Here is a 19,953-nt window from a genome sequence, read left to right as displayed (position 1 = left end):
TCTTTTAATGTTTGGAAACTGACTCTATGTTTATCATGCCACTGCCATGGGTTTTTTTTTATCTAAAAGTCTATGTAGTGGTTCTGCTATGGCAGCTTTATGAGGCACGAATGTGTGATAAAAGTTGACTAATCCTAAAAAGGCTTGTAATTCAGCCTTGTTTTTTGGTTCTGGTGCCAATTTAATTGCTTTAATTTTTTCTGGTGTAGGATGAATTCCATCTTTATCTATCCTAAATCCTAAAAATTCCGTGGATTTAACCCCAATACAGCATTTATCCTTTTTTAATTTAAGTCCAGCCCCCCTAAATCTTTCCAATACCTGTTCCAGACGTTCAGCTAATATTTCTTCATTTCTTCCAGCTATTAGAACATCATCAAAATAAGGGCATACACCAGGTATTCCCTTTAAGGTCCTCTCCATCACCTCCTGGAAGATGCCTGGAGCTGCTGCAATACCAAATTGCAGCCTGTGGACTCGGAACGCCCCCTTGTGGGTAACAGTAGTTTGAGCTTCAGCAGCCTCCCTGGAAACAGTAAGTTGCAAGTACGCCTGCGCCAAGTCAAGCTTGGCAAAAATGGCGCCGTCCTGTATCGTGGCGAGGACCTGCTTCACCGTCGGGACCGGGTAAGCATGTTTTTTCATTCTGAGGTTCAGGGTGGCCTTGTAGTCAGTGCAGATCCTCACATCCCCATTAGGTTTAAGGGGTGTGACGATCGGCGTTTCCCACAGGCCACCCTCGACCGGTTCTAGGACGCCTTGGCCTACAAGCTTATCGAGCTCGGCCTCGATTTTTTGCTTAAGGGCGAAAGGCACCCTTCGGGCCTTAAGCCTGATGGGTTTAACCGACGGGTCTAAATTAAAATTAATTGGGGGCCCTTTATATTTACCTAAAGACCCATCAAATACGTCTGCGAATTCATCACAGACTGATTTGAGGGTCTTATTATTAATAACTGTGTTTATTCCCCCTATCCAAATTCCCAGGGCGGGGAACCAGTTAAGGCCTATTAAGCTAGTTCTATGGCCTTCTGTAATTATTAAATCTAGTGCTCCATTAAACCCCTTATATTTAACGTTAAGGGTAACTTTTCCCCTAATTTTTATTGGGTTTTTTTGGAAGTCGGTCAATTGGATTTTGGTTGAACTAAGTGGAATCTTTCTGCCACTTTTTTGTTCAATCTTTTTAAGGGTTTCACTGGATATTATGGACACTGAGGCCCCAGAATCAATTTCCATTTTGCAAGGAATTCCTTGCAATTGGACTACAATTTTTAATTTTGATTCCACAATTTTGTTAATTTTTCCCTTCCTACTGTGATTGACTCGCGCCACCTCCCCGCGGTTCGGGTATTGAGCCTGAAGTCTAGGGGTCTCTTTGCCACTATAGTAAGGGGTTACCTTACCTTCGGGCCAAACGTCGACTTCATGTAGGCGATTGTCGCATGCACGACCCCTGCAAATGGCCTGAATGTGGCCGGTCTTTCCGCACAATCTGCATCTGGCAGTGCGGAATCTGCAAGTTGCTCGGGGATGATTGCCTCCACAGCTGCCACATCTATGGTCGTTGTCGCGCGGTCTCGTTGCAGTGTCTCTCAGTTGTCGTTGGGTTGTTGTTGTTTGTCGTTGTGGTGTTGTCGGTTGGAATCGATGACTCGGTTCCGGCCCGTCGCTTCGGGGTGGTTTTGCCGCCATTTTTCCGAACCGTCTGGTGACTTCGGCGATGTCAGCTTCCCATTGTTGGTCCACCTCCCCGCAGTCCACAAGGCCTTCTTGATTTATTTCGGCAGACGCGGCCATGCTATTTCGGGGGGGGTCACGATACCCGGTGGATTCATAAGTCAAGAGTTCGTCTAGCACCTCTTGCAAGTCACCGGTGGGCTTAGCAATAATTCTGTTTTGTAGCTGCTCATCTCGCAAGCCCAGCACCACTCTGTCCCGAATTCTTATCTCTAAGTTGTCATACTTGCAACGTACGGCTGCTTCTCTGACTGCAGCAACGAATTTTTGAATTGACTCGCCCGGTCTCTGGTTCCGTTTTTCGAAAATGCGCCGCCAAAAGAGTTCTGATCTCCTTGGCGTAAAGTGTACTTTTAATTTGGCCAATAAATCGGCATACGGAACGCTAGAAACCGGCAGTGGTTGACAAAGTCCCACAGCAACTCGATACACTGGTGTGCCGCAAATGGTTAGTAAGGCAGCCGCCTTTTTCCGGTCATCGGTTATGCCGTTAACAAGCAAAAACCCTTCGACCTGTCCCACATATTCTTCCCAGTCCTCTGGGAAGTTTGGATCGAATTCTTTTAAGGATCCGATTTGCGCCATTCGGGGAAATTGTTGATTCCGCCGCGGCCGCTTGTGGTTGACTGTGAATTCTTTTTAAATTTTTGCCGCCTTACACTCAGCTGTTCCGCCGGTCCTTCTCTAGTCCGCCGTCTATCCCACCTTCATCGCCAGTTGTTTGGTTCAGACAGACGAATGACTCAGAGAGGTTAACAGCAAAATAGTTTATTCAATACACATATGTCAACTGTCACAAAAGCTCTGGCTTTTATACTAGAGCTGTTTAAACTGTATCCAATCACAAGTCCGGGTATTCCCGCTTTTACAACTTTAACCAATAGTTGCACCAGAATCTCCCGCTTCTAGGAACCTTCCTTGCAACCAGCTACTTACAAGTTTGCAACAAAGCTACTGACATAACAGCTTAAGCAGATGAAGAGCTAACTGAACATTTGGGCAGTGAAGAATCAAGCATGATAAACTATACTTTGGTGATGACAAAAATGTTGCACTGGTAGGCACATAGCAGTTTCCTTCTTTTTAGACCAGGAGTGTCAAACTGCCAGCCCGCAGGCCAGATGCGTCACCAGGAAACCTTGCCCACCCCATTGCCGGCAATGGAGAAAAAGCTCCGATACGTTGTGTCACATCATGTGACATCCCAAGTTTGACATGTCTGTTGGTCTGTTTTAGACCATTTTTACTTGTGACCTCTCAGGTGAGAGAAAGTCACATTTCTTGAAAATAATGTTGCAGGTTCAGTAACATCAGATAGGGCAAATCTCAGACATATCACCATACTCTTTCATAAATGTAATGTGAAAGAATGAGTAACTTCTTTCTCCCTCACCCAGAATGCCATGACATTTTATCTCAGAGCCCTGACAAATGGAACATCCTCAAATTCAGGTGAATTTTCCTGCCTAGTTTGACTGTCAGGAGACATTGCACTCTGCAAATGATAAAGAAAACAATCTTGTCATATTAAACTTTGCTAGGGCATGTCTGCATCTGTCAGGAAATAGACCAGAGGTCTTGATAATGACAAGTGAGAAAGGTAAACCCCAAGAATGTCACCATCTGTCATGTTCTCCTAGAAGAATTGTTACAGTTTTATAGAAGATCTCACTATCTATCATGTCATACAAAATGCTCCTGACAATGCCTATGATTTTACAGAAGTACTTCTGACTAACCAATGTTATTAAAAGCTGTAACCCATGAAAACATATTCTTTTTAAGAACTTTGGAACTCTGGAAAACGTGCTACCATGCTACTCCTCATTTTTTTTGGCTACAATAGACAAACATGGCTTACCCTTCTGCTATGATTTTATAATAGTTGATCCATTGCTATACAAAATCCATGCCAAACCAGAGTGTGAGGGACCAATATGAAATCAATATGATCCAATTCTTCATCATTGTTATAGGAGGTGACAAAGTTTATCTTCTCTGTTTTACATTTATGGGAAATAATGTTTATTGTCATTCTCACAAGAGATAGCAGGTAGCTAAATTATGGGCTTTTGCTCTTCTGTAAGGAGTTTGATCCCCTAAGAGGGAATGTAAGAGCCTTGGTGGAGCAGTGGGCTAACGCCTCCTTAAGTAACACCAGCTGCCTGCAATTAGTGCAGGTTCGCATCCCACCAGGCTCAAGGTTGACTCAGCCTTCCATCCTTCCGAGGTAGGTAAAATGAGGACCCAGATTGTTGGGGGCAATTAAGCTGACTTTGTAATAATGCCGCTTGGGGGTGTGTGAAGGCCCTAATAAGCAGGCATATACATAGAATGAAGGCTACTGCTAAGCTTGTAAGCCGCCCTGAGTCTTCGGAGAAGGGCGGGATATAAATGGAATTAAAATAAAAAAAAATGGCAAGAAAATACTTCACAGCAGACTGCTTTAAGATCTCAGCATTGCCCAGGTGATAAAAGCAAAACAGTTTTTCATGACATATTCATTTTCTCCTCTTAGCTTCTTCTTGTCAACAAACAATAAAATGCTTAAGTACGTAGTTAAATTGACATTTCTTATTTTTTAAAAAAAATCTTTTTTAAACGCAGTTTTCAAGTTTTTGTGGATTTGTATATTGAAATACAGACAAATATATGAAAAAATAGAATAGAATAACAGAGTTGGAAGAATCTTGTAGGTCATCTAGTGGTCCAACTCCCTGCCCAAGCAGGAGTCCCTACACCATTTCTGATATATGTCAGTCCAGTCTCTTCTTGAAAGCCTCCAGTGATGAAGCACCAACAACATCTGAAGGCAGTCTGTTCCATTGGTTGATTGTTCTCACTGTCAGGAAATTTCTCCTTATTTCCAGGTTGAATCTCTCCTTGATCGGTTTCCATCCATTATTCCTTGTCTGGCCTTCAGGTACTTTGGAAAATAGGTTGACCCCCTCCTCTCTGTGACAGCCCCTCAAATATTAGAACACTGCTATCATGTCTCCCCTGGACCTTCTCTTCACTAGACTAGTCATGCCCAGTTCCTGTAAGCGGTCTTCATATGTTTTAGCCTCCAGTCCCCTAATCATCTTTGTTGCTCTTCTCTGCTCTTTTTCTAGAGTCTCAACATCTTTTTTATAGTGTGGAGACCAGAACTGGTTGCAGTATTCTAGGTGTAGTCTTACTAAGGCTTTATAGACTGGTATTAGTTCCCAGTGGTGGGATTCAGCCAGTTCTCATCACTTTGGCAGAACTGGTAGCTAATTTTTTGTTGCCCAGGCCCAGAATGGACTTCCAGAAGCGGCATCCACATAGAGAACCAGTTGTTCACATATTTGAATCCCACCACTGTTAGCACCTCATGTGATCTTGATTGAATCCCTCTGTTAATGCAATTTAGGATTGCATTGGCTTTTTTGGCTGCCGCTGCACACTGTTGACTCATATTTAATTGATTGTCCACTAAGACTCCAAGATCCCTGTCATAGTTGCTATTAAGCCTAGTTTCACCCAATCTATCTATATATATACTTTTGGTTTTTCTTGCCTAAGTGTAAGACTTTACTATTCTCTATGTTGAATTTCATTTTGTTAGATAAGGCCCAGTGTTCAAGTCTGTCAAGATCCCTCTGGATCTTGAGCCTATCTAGGCCAGTGATGGCGAACCTTTTAGAGACCGAGTGCCCAAACTGGAACCCAAAACCCACTTATGTATCATTGGGTGCTTAATGGGCATGGCCCATTGGGTAGGTGTGGCCCATTGGGTGGGTATGGCCCATTGGGTGGGCGTGGCTGCAGTGGTAACGGCAGACTGGGTGGTACTAAAAAGTTCAATCAATCAATTCCAACTTTGCGAGATCTTTTTTTCCCCCATGAGAAGTTGAAATTGATTGATTGATTGAACCTTTTTTTTTTTTGGACACGGCAGCAGAGGCCTAAAGTAAAAAGGTTTTATAAAACGCAGGTGAAGGTCTAGGACTGGGGTGATGGCGCACGTGCCCACAGAGAGGGCTCTGCATGCCACCTTTGGCACGCGTGCCATAGTTTTGCCACCACGGATCTAGGCAGTGGTGGAAGTCAAATACCTAAACAACTGGTTCTCTTATTTGATGGAGGCCTGAGCCTCCGAGGCCTAGAATGGACTTCCGGAAGTGGCATAGTATACTTTTTTAAGCTTTCCAAGAAGTAGATTGTGGTTTACTTTGTCAAATGCCTTACTGAAGTCCAAGTATACCATGTCCACAGTATTTTGCTGGTCCACCAATTTAGTCACCTGATCGAAGAATGAAATAAGATTGGTTTGGCATGATCTGTTTTTAACAAACCCATGCTGGCTTCTAGTTATAACTTTGTTTGTTCGCAGATTTGTTTTTGGTTATCTTTTCCAATATCTTCCCAGATATTGATGTTAGACTGATTAGTCTGTAGTTTCCTGGGTTTGCTTTTTCCCTTCCTTTTTTGAAGATGGGAACCACATCAACTCTTTTCCAATCCTGTGGTAGTTCCCCGGTGCTCCAGGATTTTTGAGAGATGAAATCTGCCAGCTCTTTCAGAACTCTGGGATGTAATCCATCAGGTCCTGGTGATTTATGTTCATCAAGAAGAGACAGGTGTTCTCTTACCATTTTTTTATTTTAACTTTTATTTGTAGTCTGTTATGTTTTTGGCAGATCAGGCTATAATTTCTTTTTGCATGAAGACATGCATAGAATGAGTTAAGTAGCTCTGCTTTCTCTCTTCTCTCTGTTACTTCCTTGCCATCTTCTCTCTTTAATGGACCGACTGTTTCCTTGATTTTTTTTCTTGTTATTTATATGTTGAAACTTTTTTATTATTACTATCTTTGATTTTTGTTGCAAGTCTTTGTTCATTCTGAGCCTTTGTTTTCCTGACTTCTTCTTTGCAGATTCTGGCTATCTGCTGATATTCTGCCTTAGTTATGTGTCCCTCTTTCCATTTTTTGTACCTTTTTGTCTTTGAGTTTATCAGAGAGTTCTTTGTGCAGCCATGCTGGTTTCTTGTTAGATTTATTGATTTACTTTTTCAATGGTATTGTTCTGGATTGGGCTTTTATGATCATATTTTTCAGAGTTTCCCAAACTTCTTGAGTTGTTTTCCCCTTTAGGATTTTCATCCAAGGAATCTTTCCCAAGTTCTCTTGGAGTTTGCTAAAATCAGCTCTTTTAAAATCTAAGACTCTGGTATCATTATGTTCTATTGCTTGTGTTTGCAATATTGAATTCCAGTATGACATGGGCACTCTCACCAAAGGTTCCTGCAGTTTCAATTCCCTCTATCACTTCTTCTATGTTCATGAGAATTAAGTCCAGTATGGCTGTCTCTCTAGTTCCCCTCTCTACCTTTTAGTCAACAAAGTTGTTAGCTAGGTTGGTCAGCAATCTATTTGATTTCTCAAGGTGCAGAATTAGTCTTCCAGTTGATATCAGGGTAATAAGTAAGGGTAAGGCTGTGACAAACATAGTTTCCTACAACCATTTTTCTCATCAGGAAGTTTCTCCTTAGTTCTAAGTTGCTTTTCTCCTTGATTAGTTTCCATCCAATGCTTCTTGTCCTGCCTTCAGGCGCTTTGGAAAATAGCTTGACTCCCTTCTCTTTGTGGAAACCCCTGAGATACTGGAACACTGCTATCATGTCACACCCTTGTCCTTCTCTTTGTTAAACTAGATATACCCAATCCCAGCAACCATTCCTTATATGTTTTAGTCTCCAGTCCCCTAACCATTTTTGTTGCTCTTCTCTGTACTCTTTCTAGAGTCTCAACATCTTTTTTACATCGTGGTGACCAAAACTGGATGCAGTATTCCAAATGTGTCCTTACCAAGGCATTGTAAAGTAGTATTAATACCTCACGTGATCTTGATTCTATCCCTCTGTTAATGCAGCCCAGCACTGTGTTGGTTTTTTTGGCAGCTGCAGCACGCTGTTGGCTCATATTTAAGTGATTGTCCACTAGGACTCCAAGATCCCTTTCACAGTTACTACTATTGAGCAATGTACCCCCTATACTATACCTGTACATCTGGTTTTTCTTGCCTAAATGTAGAACAACCTTACTTTTTTCACCATTGAATTTAATTTTGTTAGATAGCGCCCAGTGTTCAAGTCTGTCCAGATCCTCCTGTATCTTAAGCCTGTCTTCTGGAGTGTTGGCTATTCCTGCCAGCTTGGTGTCATCTGCAAATTTGATGATGTATCTCCAGCTTTGAAGTGTTTTCCTTATGATTGTAGTTTCTTCAATTAGTTTTGAGATAGCAGCTGAGACTAGCAGAACAATTTTTAATATGAAAATACAGTTATTCTGATCTGTTGTCTTGTAGACTGTAAATAGTTTTTTCCCCATCATGGAGCAAATGGCAATTCTGATTTACTGCTTATTTCATAGCAAAACAATATAGGTATTTTTTTGCTACTTTTTTCTCTCCTTATTGGAGAGAATTTACCAATAAGGTAAATGGAACATTTAACCAAAGCCATTCCCAATGTTGGGAAGAGGAACAGTTTACAGTTTATTTAGGCTGGATAGTAATATATAGTTTTATTTTCAGTTTGAAGGATTTTTGCCCTACCCCCTCACTAATAAAATTTGTTTGGAAACTTGTTTTGCACTATCATTACTTGAATTTGCAGAAGTGAGATGATTTTAAATAGATGGAAAAGTTACTGGAAGTTTTAAAATAATGCTGAATTCGTAATTTAAAAAAGTAGTTTTATCTAATATTAGAAGCACATATAAAATTGCATGTTTTATTTTTCAATTATAAGTATTAGGATCATAATTTTAGATGTGTTAACTGTCCAAACAGCCATCATAATCTTCCTCTATGCAATAGATACAACTATTATTTCTGTATTTCAGCACATATCAGCAGTTCCCTTACCATCTTTATTACCTACTATAATAATAATAGCCTTGACATCACCAAAGCTAAAACAAAATTACTTGCATTTTCTAGAAATGCTGTGTCATGTCACATCCTAGGAAATCAGTGGTGTCAGCATGGAACAGGTCTGGGCATTTACATATACCTAAATTTTCTTTTAAGCAACAACACTCTGAAAAAGATCAGACAAGGGGGCAATTTCAAAAACTCAAAGCTGAGCAAATGCCATTTTACATTTTATGAAATGAAACAGCAAGCAACAGCAAACATCCAGCAGCAACTGAAATATATATAAAGTGAAAGTTATGATTCACTTTGCCTATATACATAGGCTATAAATAGACATAGACATAGACATAAATATAGCTAAAAGACCCTCCCCTTTAATCTATTCAATCTAAATATGGATCTTCCTTTATGGACTTCAATATTTATCCAATCCCTTCATAAGGTTGAAACCAGTTTGAATTCTATAGAGTCCTGTATTTGACTTGGCTGCTTGAATATTGGCTTAATTTACTTCGGGAGAACTATGGCCTACCTGATTTTTGGGGGACAGCTTTCTACCTACATGTTCAATCCCCCACCCCCCAATACTTAACTTTAACTGCAGGTCCACAGTCTTTGCAATATCTGACTATGCTGCATTTTTAGTTAGATTGATCTGAGTAAAACAACAAACGTTTGATACATAGTTCCAGAAAGACTTCAGATCTAACCCTAAAGTTTGCCACTAGGGTTTTTCTGAAAGTTCCCAGCCCTCAAATATCCTTTGCAGATAACACGTTACTATCTGCATTCCTGGAAGATTGATTTAACGGAAGTTCCCCACAAGAACATCTTTGCCACTGTTTAGATGTGGCACTGCATGACTAGATGTTATAACCATCACCATCTTCTCCTATATTATCCTTTTTACTCAGTACGGTGCATAGATCTAATCTTCCCTTTTTTGACATTCTACCACGGAAACTCAGAAGACAAATGGTCCATCCTGCAGCAAGTTATGCTCAAGAATAACATATTTCACTGTTCTGCACATTTTCCACATTTGAGATGTTCTAGAAAGAACCTACAACTTTTCATGTGCACCCATCTAGAGTTCTTTCTTAATCAATTTTTTTCTTAGCAATTATTACCTCATCTTAACACTGTAACAGGCTAATATTTAGCAATATAAGATTGCATTATTTTTTTCAGTGAAAAAGGCTATAATTTTAGCCTATTTATACATTGTGCATCTACTTTTGTTGTCAATCCATTACTTCCTGTAGCTTTTAGGAGCTGAAAGTTTCCTTACTTATTTCCTTAAGACATGAGGAATGGTGTTTTTCTTGATCAATCTTAACCAAGAAAAAAAAAACCCCAAATACCAAATAACTGCTTCCTATAAAAGCATGATTTACTTTTATATCACCTTTGTTTCTAAAGAAAGAGAGGACCAGAAATCCATGCAGACCCTGAAACTTAATTTCCAAAGTGCAAAATGAAATTGTATTAACATCTCAGAGGGATTGTTGAAACACAGGTTTTCAGTTATAATGGAAAAAGGGGTCTCATCTAGCCAACGTGATACAAGTATAAAATAGGATGACCCAAAATATTTTCTGGATGAAGTTGGCTGTTTCTTTCCTCCAAAACTCTTAATTTTATGATGCTATGAAGATTCAAGGGAAATAGCAGGAAACATGGTACATAAGCTCTGTTCATTTTGCTGCTGTACAAAGCAGTTGCCTCATCCAGATCCAGTTTAATATGTGTATGAAATAACTAAGCAGAAAGAATGTATAAAAACTTTAGGCAGGATATTGACAGAAGTAATCAGAATTTTTTTAAAAAAAATATTTTTACATGTTCTAATATGGACATGTTCTATGACCTCAGTTTAGTCACAATATTTAATGTTAATTTGTTATAATTATACAATTTATTTGTTTGTTTGTTTATTTATTAACATGAGAAAAAAATAATATCCAGAAATAATTAGGAAGGACCCATTGTCTTTAAACTTTATCTGCTTGTCCATGTTGCTTTTAAAAGACTAGCTTAGCTTTCATTCTATTTGTTAATGCCTTGCAAATGTTTGAAATGCATTCATCCATTCACAGAAACACTATCAACATTTCAGGGCATCAGGACTTACTTTAAGGACTACATTGTAACAGCTTCTATTTCAATGCTACAAATCATATACTACTTTACTCCTTCAAATTGTGACCAACATGTTTTACAGGTAGTCCCAGTCTTATGACAGTAATTGAGCCTGCAAATTTGGTGAAGTCATGATGGCTGTTAAGTGGGTCCCAAGGCAACCACACTCAATTTTATGACTTTTGGGGTGGTTGCTAAGTGACATGGTGTAACAAGATGGTGGGTTTGTTGTCACTGTGAGTTGTGGTGGTGGGGGGCACAAAGGGAGGCTCAGCCAATCTCAATGTATACATGCTGTACTTTGACAATAAAGGTTCATTCATTCATTCATTCACTATGAATGCCACTGGTCTGTAAATGAACCTATTGTTTGTTATGGGTGTTGTTTGCTGGAAATTAGAAGTAAATGCCAGTTTCCAGCAAAAAAAGTTGTAAATCAAGTTTTGTAAGTTGTAAATCCCATGACTGCGGGGTGCTGCAAACAGCCATAAATGTGGATTGTTTGCCAGGAAACCAAAATGTGGTAATGTAACCACAGGGGGCTCCTAGCTATCAGAACTTTGAATCTGGGTCATAAGTACTGTAGCTCTTTTTGAAGTCTGTCAGAACTTTGATGGGTCACTAAATGACCGGTCATAAGTCAAGGATTACCTGTATTAGGAAATGAAATTTCAGCCAGTGCAACACAGTAAGTAAATACTTCCAATTGGATATTTTCTAAAAGCCTCTATGAATGGCAGTTCATGTTGCCGTGCTCAGTTTCTTCACAAAAAATCCACATTCATTGCTAGACAGAAAATACTTTTCTTTGCACGGGCATTTTTTCCCCCTACCCAATCAAGTATCTCAGACTTTCAGCCCAGACAAGAACCCAAGAGCTGCACATTCTGGTCTTATTCCTTGCCTACCCCTGGAAGTAATCTTTTTTAAAAAAATAAAAAAATAAAATTATAACATTGGTGGCCACGGAATGATTTCATTCCTATACAGTTTTCCCCTTTATTATCTCTTTGAAGAATGTTCAACATATCAGCTTCTGTCAAAGAGAAGTAGTAAAATGCCAACTAGGGGTGGGGGTGGGAGGCTTCTTTGTCAATTCAGCTTGCCTCTCAGCAGGAGGAAAAAGTCACTTTGCACTTCATGTATTTCCCACCAACATCATTTCAAAAAGAGATGGACAAAATGGGAAGTCGCAGCATGAAAACCAGATATAAGATGAGACGAAGAAGAAAACAATCGTTCTTTGCTGTATTTTGTAACTTCACTTAACTCCTGCTCTTACGGATAAGCCTATACTTTATGTAATTATGATAATTTTGAAGTCAACATTTATCTGATTATCCCACTGTATATATATATATATGTGTGTGTGTGTGTGTGTGTGTGTTTGATAATAATGCAATCACATTAATTACTTAATTTCTAAATATGACTATATTTGGATGGTTATATAGGCCAACAATAAAATAAGGGAAATAAGTTAGCTGAGAAGGGCAAGCATATTTACTAAGTTGTTGATCATGATTTTGGAAATATGTGAAAAAGAATTTAATCTTCAATTTGTGATGTTGGGTTGCGACAGGTAATCTACAAGATATAACTGTAGCCTACTAATACAGTATTATGTTTTCATTATAACTTCAGATGTGAACTCCAACTGACTGATGAAATATATTTATAGAGGAACAAAAGAGAGAACAAATGGTACAAAATATGAACAAAAAGATGGCTGTGAATTGTTTCAACTGGACCCCCAGTGTCTATGGGGAGAAAAAGTCATGTAAATAACAAAATATATATCATGGTTCAAACTGTTCCTTTTATACTTATATTGGGTCATCCTATACAAACAAGGGGTGAAGATTGCATCATAACAGAATATAATGGAATAACAGAGTTGGGAGGGACCTTGGAAGTCTTCTAGCCCAACTCCCTCCTCAAGCAGGAAATCAAATACAATTTAAGACAAATGGTTGTCCAATCTCTTCTTAAAAATCTCCAGTGTTGGCTTTCTGTGGATATTTCTGGCTATTGGATTTTAATTGAGAAGAAGGTTTCGCGGCTTCTTTGACATGGCATAAATGTAAGGATGCAATCTTAAGGCAATACCTTTTGTGAAAAATTGAGTGGTTTTGAAGGACTTAAATTCTAAGCTTGCTTCATTTATTTACTACACTGTCAGTGCTATTTTTGATTGCTGTTCTTTATAGACTCTAGTTTTAACTAAATTATTGTATTTGCTGTTTCAAATAAATAATGGGCTTGCTCTTTTATTTCGAGTCTATAAGTTCCTCTGGTCAGATTATTTCATCACTCTGGTACTTCTTTCTAGGTCTCTCCAAATTGTTTAATGAAGATGCTTTACTTAAAAGTGAACGACTTTACTGGAACTAGTTCTTGAAAATGCTAAGTAGTCATAGTGCTCAAGATCCTACTGATATTTTCTGAGTGGAGGAAAAAAACAAAAACCTTTTGATCCCCTCCAAGACTGAGTGGCTGTGGATACCGGCATCTCATATTGTCCAACAAGTTCTATCTCTTTTGATGGGGGGGAGGTATTGCCCCCCTCAGAAAGGGCTCACAACTTGGGTGTCCTCCTGGATTCACGGCTTAATTTGGAAGATCATCTAATGGCCGTGACCAGGGGGGGGGCCTTCGCACAGGTTCGCCTAGTGCGCTAGTTGCGCCCCTTTTTGGACTGAGATGCCCTATGCACGGTTACCCATGCCCTCATCACTTCTCACCTGGATTACTGCAATGCTCTTTACATGGGGCTGCCCTTGAAGAGCACCCGGAGGCTTTAACTGGTGCAAAATGCGGCTGCGTGGGTGCTTATGGGAGTATCTCGGTACTCCCATGTTACACCACACCTGCGCGAGCTGCATTGGCTTCCGGTTACCCTCCAAGTGCGATTCAAGGTGCTGGTAATAACCTTTAAAGCCCTACATGGCTTAGGCCTGGGGTACTTGTGAGACCACCTGCTGCCATTGTCAACCTCCCATCACCCAGTTTGCTCCCACAGAGTCGGCCTCCTTAGGGTTCCGTCGGCCAGGCAATGCCGGCTGGCAACCCCCAGGGGGAGAGCCTTCTCTGTGGGTGTGCCAACCCTCTGGAATGAGTTGCCTCTGGAGCTGCGGATGGCCCCTGACCTTCGGTCCTTCTGCCGTGACCTGAAGACATGGTTGTTCCAACAAGCGGGCCTGGACTGACTACGATTTTTAATTAGGCTTTTTATTGGGTTAAATTGTTTTGTAATTTTGCATTTATTGTTTAATTCTCTTTTAAATTTTTTACTCTATGTTTTTTAATTTTTATTGTTGTGAGCCACCCTGAGTCCTCAGGGAGAAGGGCGGCATATAAATTTAATAAAATGAAATGAAATGAAATATGCACACAAATGGAGCACTACAGTGAAACTGCAAAGACCTATTTTTATTAGCTGTCTAACATTTAGGCCATAAGCTCCATAGCAGCATCTTGTGAGTAGATAATAAGAGTAACTTGTTTTACGGAATAGAAAAGTAACTTGCACTACTATGCACCATGCTTTTGAAAGGTTTCTGTCAGTCTAAGTAATAAGGTGATGATGGCCCTATTAACAACAGAATACACTGCTCATCTCATACACCCAAACCATTTAATCAGTGGGCCATAAAAACCCTTTGTCTTGACGTTGTCATCTTTCTCCTTGAGAGCCTGACTTAGAAAATTAAGAAGTACAATCACATAGAGCAGCCTAGAACTTTGACCTGTCATACATTGTCTGTAAAATTCTTTCCCCTCCCTCTATATTATTGTAAATGAATGAGTGGATGTTATTATCTGTATGTGTACAATCCTGAAAGAGTGCTTCTATTTGTGTCCTTGACTTACCTTTCTTCTCTCCCCTTTTCTTCATATTTCTTTTTCTCTATTTCAGTATCTTCATACCAGCCAGACCCCATATTTACAACAGTATTCTATTCTTTCATTTCTGTAACACTCATAATGTTGCACAAATACAGTGGTTTGAATAGAAGGAATACATACAGAATGCTCACCATCCTGGAAGAAATATGCTTGGAGATTTCAATGCTGCACCATTGTCCTTCACTTAATACATAAAAAATTGTTCTACCTTCCTTTTCAGGTCTTGAAAACAAGTTTGGGCAATTATCAGTTCCTCTGTATTGAATGTTAACTATCAACATTTTCAAAATAAAGTAACATAAAAGGCTAGCAAAGTAGTTGTATATAATCAGACTTCCATACAAAAGTTTCTCTGACTATACTGGATTGCTTAGGAATAAACATGAAAAGTATGCTAAAAGCCTTGAAATCTTGATTTAAAAAAATAAAAGCTAATAATAAATCACTAAATAAAAAGAATTTTAGGAAAGGGTTGTATCTCTGCAAATGCTTCAATGTAGAGCCTTATGGAATATATTTTGGTCACCTCAAAATTCCTAATACCTAAATACTCCTGTCTCCTATTTTCCCCATAGCAACAACTGGGTGAAGTGTGTGTGTGTGTGTGTGTGTGTGTGTGTGTGTGTGTGAGAGAGAGAGAGAGAGAGAGAGAGAGAGAGAGACAGAGAGAGACAGAGACAGAGACAGAGACAGAGAGACAGAGACAGAGACAGAGACAGAGAGACAGAGAGAGAGACAGAGAGGGAGAGAGAGAGAGAGAGAGAGGGAGGGAGGGAGAGAGAGAGAGAGAGAGAGAGAGAGAGAGAGAGAGAGAGAGAGAGAGAGAGAGAGAGAGAGAGAGAGAGAGAGAGAGAGAGAGAGAGAGAGAGAAACTAGCTCAAAGTCACCCAGCAGGCTTTCATATCTAAGGAAGGCCTGGAACTCACATTTTCCTGGTTCTTAGGCCAATCCGTTAACCACTGCATTAGTTTGGCTCTCTATTGTCTAATGGCCAAAGTTACTCTTTTTCCCCCAGCAGCACTAAGTTCTTATCTAAATGATTAGGCTGAGTAATTATGAATCCATATGGAAAATATCATTTTTGTAACATTATGGGTTTTTAAAAAGAAGTTATTTGGGCTATGATTAAGTAATCAGTGCACTCAAGCAATGTGCTACACTTGAAAGCCCAACTGGATCAATCCATACTATCCAGGAATGTGTTTCTGAGTGGTTAACTTATTTATTATTTAGGCTGGCATGATATTTAAATCAAATAACTGTCCCCAAACTTTGAAAAGCTCTAATACTAGGATGCTTTAGTGCCTTCCCAAAACAATTCTTCATGGCAAAGATAAAAAAAAGTTACATACGAGCTAAGATTATGTATGAAGGGCCCATTGAATCTACAGCCCACATTTCATTGTCTTTAAAAAAATGTTTTATAACTCTCTGTCTGGTGAAGTAACCAGAAAATTCTGACATTTTACATACAGCTTTTCCTGTTAGAATCAGTAAGATTATATGAAACAGAAATTACACCCTTAAAAATCAAAATCCAAAAAAGAACAGAAATAAACAACAAAAATAATGCAATAAAACATTGGGAAAAGTAGATTTATTGTAACAATGTAACTAAAAGAATCTTCACACCTATCCTGGACCCTGTCTGCACCTATTCAAGGGAAGTACACCTTACACTTTGGGAAATCCTGCAGCAGACTATTGGAAAAGGAGAGACTCCTGAGAAATTCAGCCCTCCAAGGCTGTCCTCATTTGCCTTTGTTAATTATAAGAAACGGCCAACCATGACAGTGACAATAGAGCCCATCCTTTTTTGAGCAATATAAATTAAGCTCTTTGGCTGTACTTAAATTGGCCATATCTTCTTTACGCCAATGTATATATTATTCTGAATTTTTATTATGAAATGTTTACTTTTAACCAAATAAATTCCAGAAGACTAAGCAAATCACATGTTAACATTTGCCAAACTTTACTCATTCAAATACACATGTGCACATGCGCACGCACACACACACACACAAACAAAAGAATCTAGGTGAGTACTAATTCAAAATGGACCAAATGGACGATCGGATGAGGAATCAGTCTGGAACCAGCTTTCTTGGACTCCTGTGACATGGAACAATCAGAGATTGGCATGCCAGGTTTAAATCCAAAGGCCACTTCAGTTGTCTCTGAGCTGCTAAGAGCTACATCTGAAAGTAACTCATGCTGCCTCTGAAGATGCCAGCCACAGCTGCCGGTGAAAACTAGACCATGGCCATTTTGCCTGAAAGCTCATTCACTGCTCCAACAAAGTACTGCTTATGAAGAAAGATCCTTTTAAAAATATATAGGAGGCACCTAGAATTCCTAGTCTATTCACTTTTCTAAGGGCTTGAAATAGTACCAGAATATAATTAACAAATTTTAATAAGTCACTGAGGCAGATAAAAGGCAAGGAGTCCTGTCTTGATTACTTAAAATGATTCACAAATGTATAAACTTCCTTTGGGATTTAATTTCCTATCTAGTTTTATTTCAGAAATGGCTTTTAATTTCTTAAGATCCAGTTCTCATGCTAAGTGAACATACTGTATATAAAGCGCAACCACAATGCAGTCAGAAAAAAAAACACGTTTACAACACAAAGGATATGTATATATCAATGATTTCCAAACTGGTGGCCTTGGCTTAATTACATAACCTTTGATATTTCTTAAGATTTCATATTTTGTCCTTGCTTTTTGGTATCACCATGAAACTGCTAGGAAAAGTAATCTGGGAGTTTTGGTTAAAATATCAATATGCAGCTGATGCTCTACTTCTAATTTCCATCTCTTTAATTTTTAAAAAAAACAATATAAATCTAAGCAAGTCTGTGATGGATGAGGAGAAATGAACTGAAGCAGAATCCAGGTAAGATTAGAATTGATGTAGAATGGGGACCATTTACTTTGGATTGGAACACACTTCTTCTAAAGAAGCAGATACATTGTTTAGGGATTCTCCTGGACATATTTTTATTGAGAAGCTTTAATTAATATATATGGCCAAAAGCGGTTATTACATACTTTTTAGCTTGCTCAAAATGTTTTATAAATTTTAGCTTACTTATCCAGAGAAACCCATCCTTGCCATTACAGCCACAATGAACTGCTTAAATCCAGCCTTGATTATTGTACTTTACTTCTAGTTGGTGCTTTACTTAAAAAACCCCAACAACACCTGATTTTGAAGCTACAACTAATAAGGAATTTAAGAGTCATAACTATCTTTTGAACTCATGTGAAACTTATTTTGCACCAGCTGAATTGGATGCTTAAATAATGTAATTTGGGGCTACATTATCTAAAACATGGACATAAATGCGGAATTATCCAAGATGTAAAATCAGTTCTGAAGCTTATTTATTTATTTATTTATTTATTTTAATTCCATTTATATCCCGCCCTTCTCCGAAGACTCAGGGCCTTATGTTTCTAGTAAAGAGGAAGTTCCATGAGATTGATAATTAATAAGGGCATGACTGCAGCTCTGGTGGTTCCACACCTCTGGTGTCCTCTCTCCTAATGAAGTACATATGGTTCCACTCCACTAACCTTTAGGATTATTTTTGTTGTTGTTCTGGACCACTTCTGATTTCACTGTCCTTCTTTTCTGACTACGTTACTCTGTTTGTAACTCTTTCACTGTTAATTTACATATAAATATTGTTTTTACAGCTTGGTTATATAGTTTACAAACTAGCTTTGTTGGGGTTTAGTTCTCGAAAAGGAAGTTATGTATCTATTAAATGAAACTATGCTGTTGGTGAAAAAAATGGTAGTAGATTTTTTTAGTATCCCATAATATAAAAAAGTAGATGTTCACTTTTTTCTAATGTTTAGCAAGAAATATATGAGTACTGCAATGATTTCTGGAAGCTATAACTTCTATAAGAACTTATGATGGAAGGTCAAAGGATGGAGGAGAGTTCAAAAATGGGAGGACCTAATGGACTGCTCTGAAAGCCTATGTGGATTAATTCTAGCCACTGTAGTCTTTAGCTGTTGGCTAGTTTTTGGAGTGGAGTGTTACAGCTTTCCATGGTAACATTCTATCACTCAATATCCTGTATGTGCGTGCAAAAAAACCCTAAATATATTACATGTTTTTTTGCTATTTTAATACAAAGCCTCCAGTCTAGCAAAGTTAAACAAATTTTTTATAATCTTGAAATCTTTCACCCAAATGTATACATGTGTGTTTAAGGATGTATATTTACACAAGTATGATGTTATATATGAATCACATGCCTTATGGAATTTATTTATTTATTCAATTGAAATATCTGCTTACTCACCAAATTTTTACCAGTTTACTAAAGTCTGTGCCAAATTTGCTTAATTTTTGTCCCTCAAATTAAGATTTTTTGCCAGACAAAATTTACTTAGAAAAATAAATTTTGCTTTAACAGAAGAATCCATTCTCTTCCAACTATTATGATCTAAAAGATGTAAAGGAGTCTTAGAAGTTGAGAAGGAAACATAGGACAAGTAGAGGCAATAAAACTAGGAATCACTATTGGAATGTCTATAAATCAAATCCCAATTCTATCCTGAAAAACACCAATTTATTGACAATGTATTTAATATACTATGTATAAATATTTTTCCTAGAAAATGTTTCCATAAAAAAATACTTTCTAGCTAAAGTAGATTTTCTTACCTCACTTTTAAAATTGTAGCCAAAGCTAGTACTTAAAATAAATCACTGGACTCCATGATGGATCTAGGTAGCTTATCATAATCATCACTGCTAAACCTGGACAGAGTTTTAAGACACAAATCTAGGCAAGAATAATAAAAAGTGCAGCCTAACAGATTTTTAAAAATATTTTATTTCTTTGTTTCTTTGATTGAGTTATATACAATTTTGTGTTTGGGAGGTCAAAGCGTTGCTCTCTTCTTGATTTAAGCAGCAAATTTGGGCTATAAATTTTCTAAAGGCTTATGTTATTCATTTCATTTTTTCAAAAACTCTATTCCCTATGCAAATAAACTGTACATATCCTGGAGTGACCCTTGAGGCAACCTAAGTTATCCATGTCTTGACTCAGCCATAGATTCATACCCAAATGTCAGAAGTCCTATCTATGTAGTTGGTCTATAATGCTTTCTAAATCACATGCTATCAGATTAAATAATCTCCTGTAGCAATAATGTTGCTTCTATCTTTGCATTAGAATGTAGTGTTTACCAGCATCATCCATCTCATAGTTTAAACATGG

General features: G+C 38.4%; 1 protein-coding gene across 4 annotated transcripts in view; it reads right to left on the bottom strand.

Moving 5' to 3' along the window:
* Positions 1 to 19,953, bottom strand: part of CADPS2 (calcium dependent secretion activator 2) — a 373,090-nt gene that overhangs the window by 132,545 nt on the left and 220,592 nt on the right. The window lies entirely within an intron of this gene.

Source organism: Vipera berus (assembly GCF_964194415.1).
Source record: "Vipera berus genome assembly, chromosome: 6".
NCBI lineage: Eukaryota > Metazoa > Chordata > Lepidosauria > Squamata > Viperidae > Vipera > Vipera berus.
This window is presented reverse-complemented; position numbering and strand designations above follow the sequence as displayed.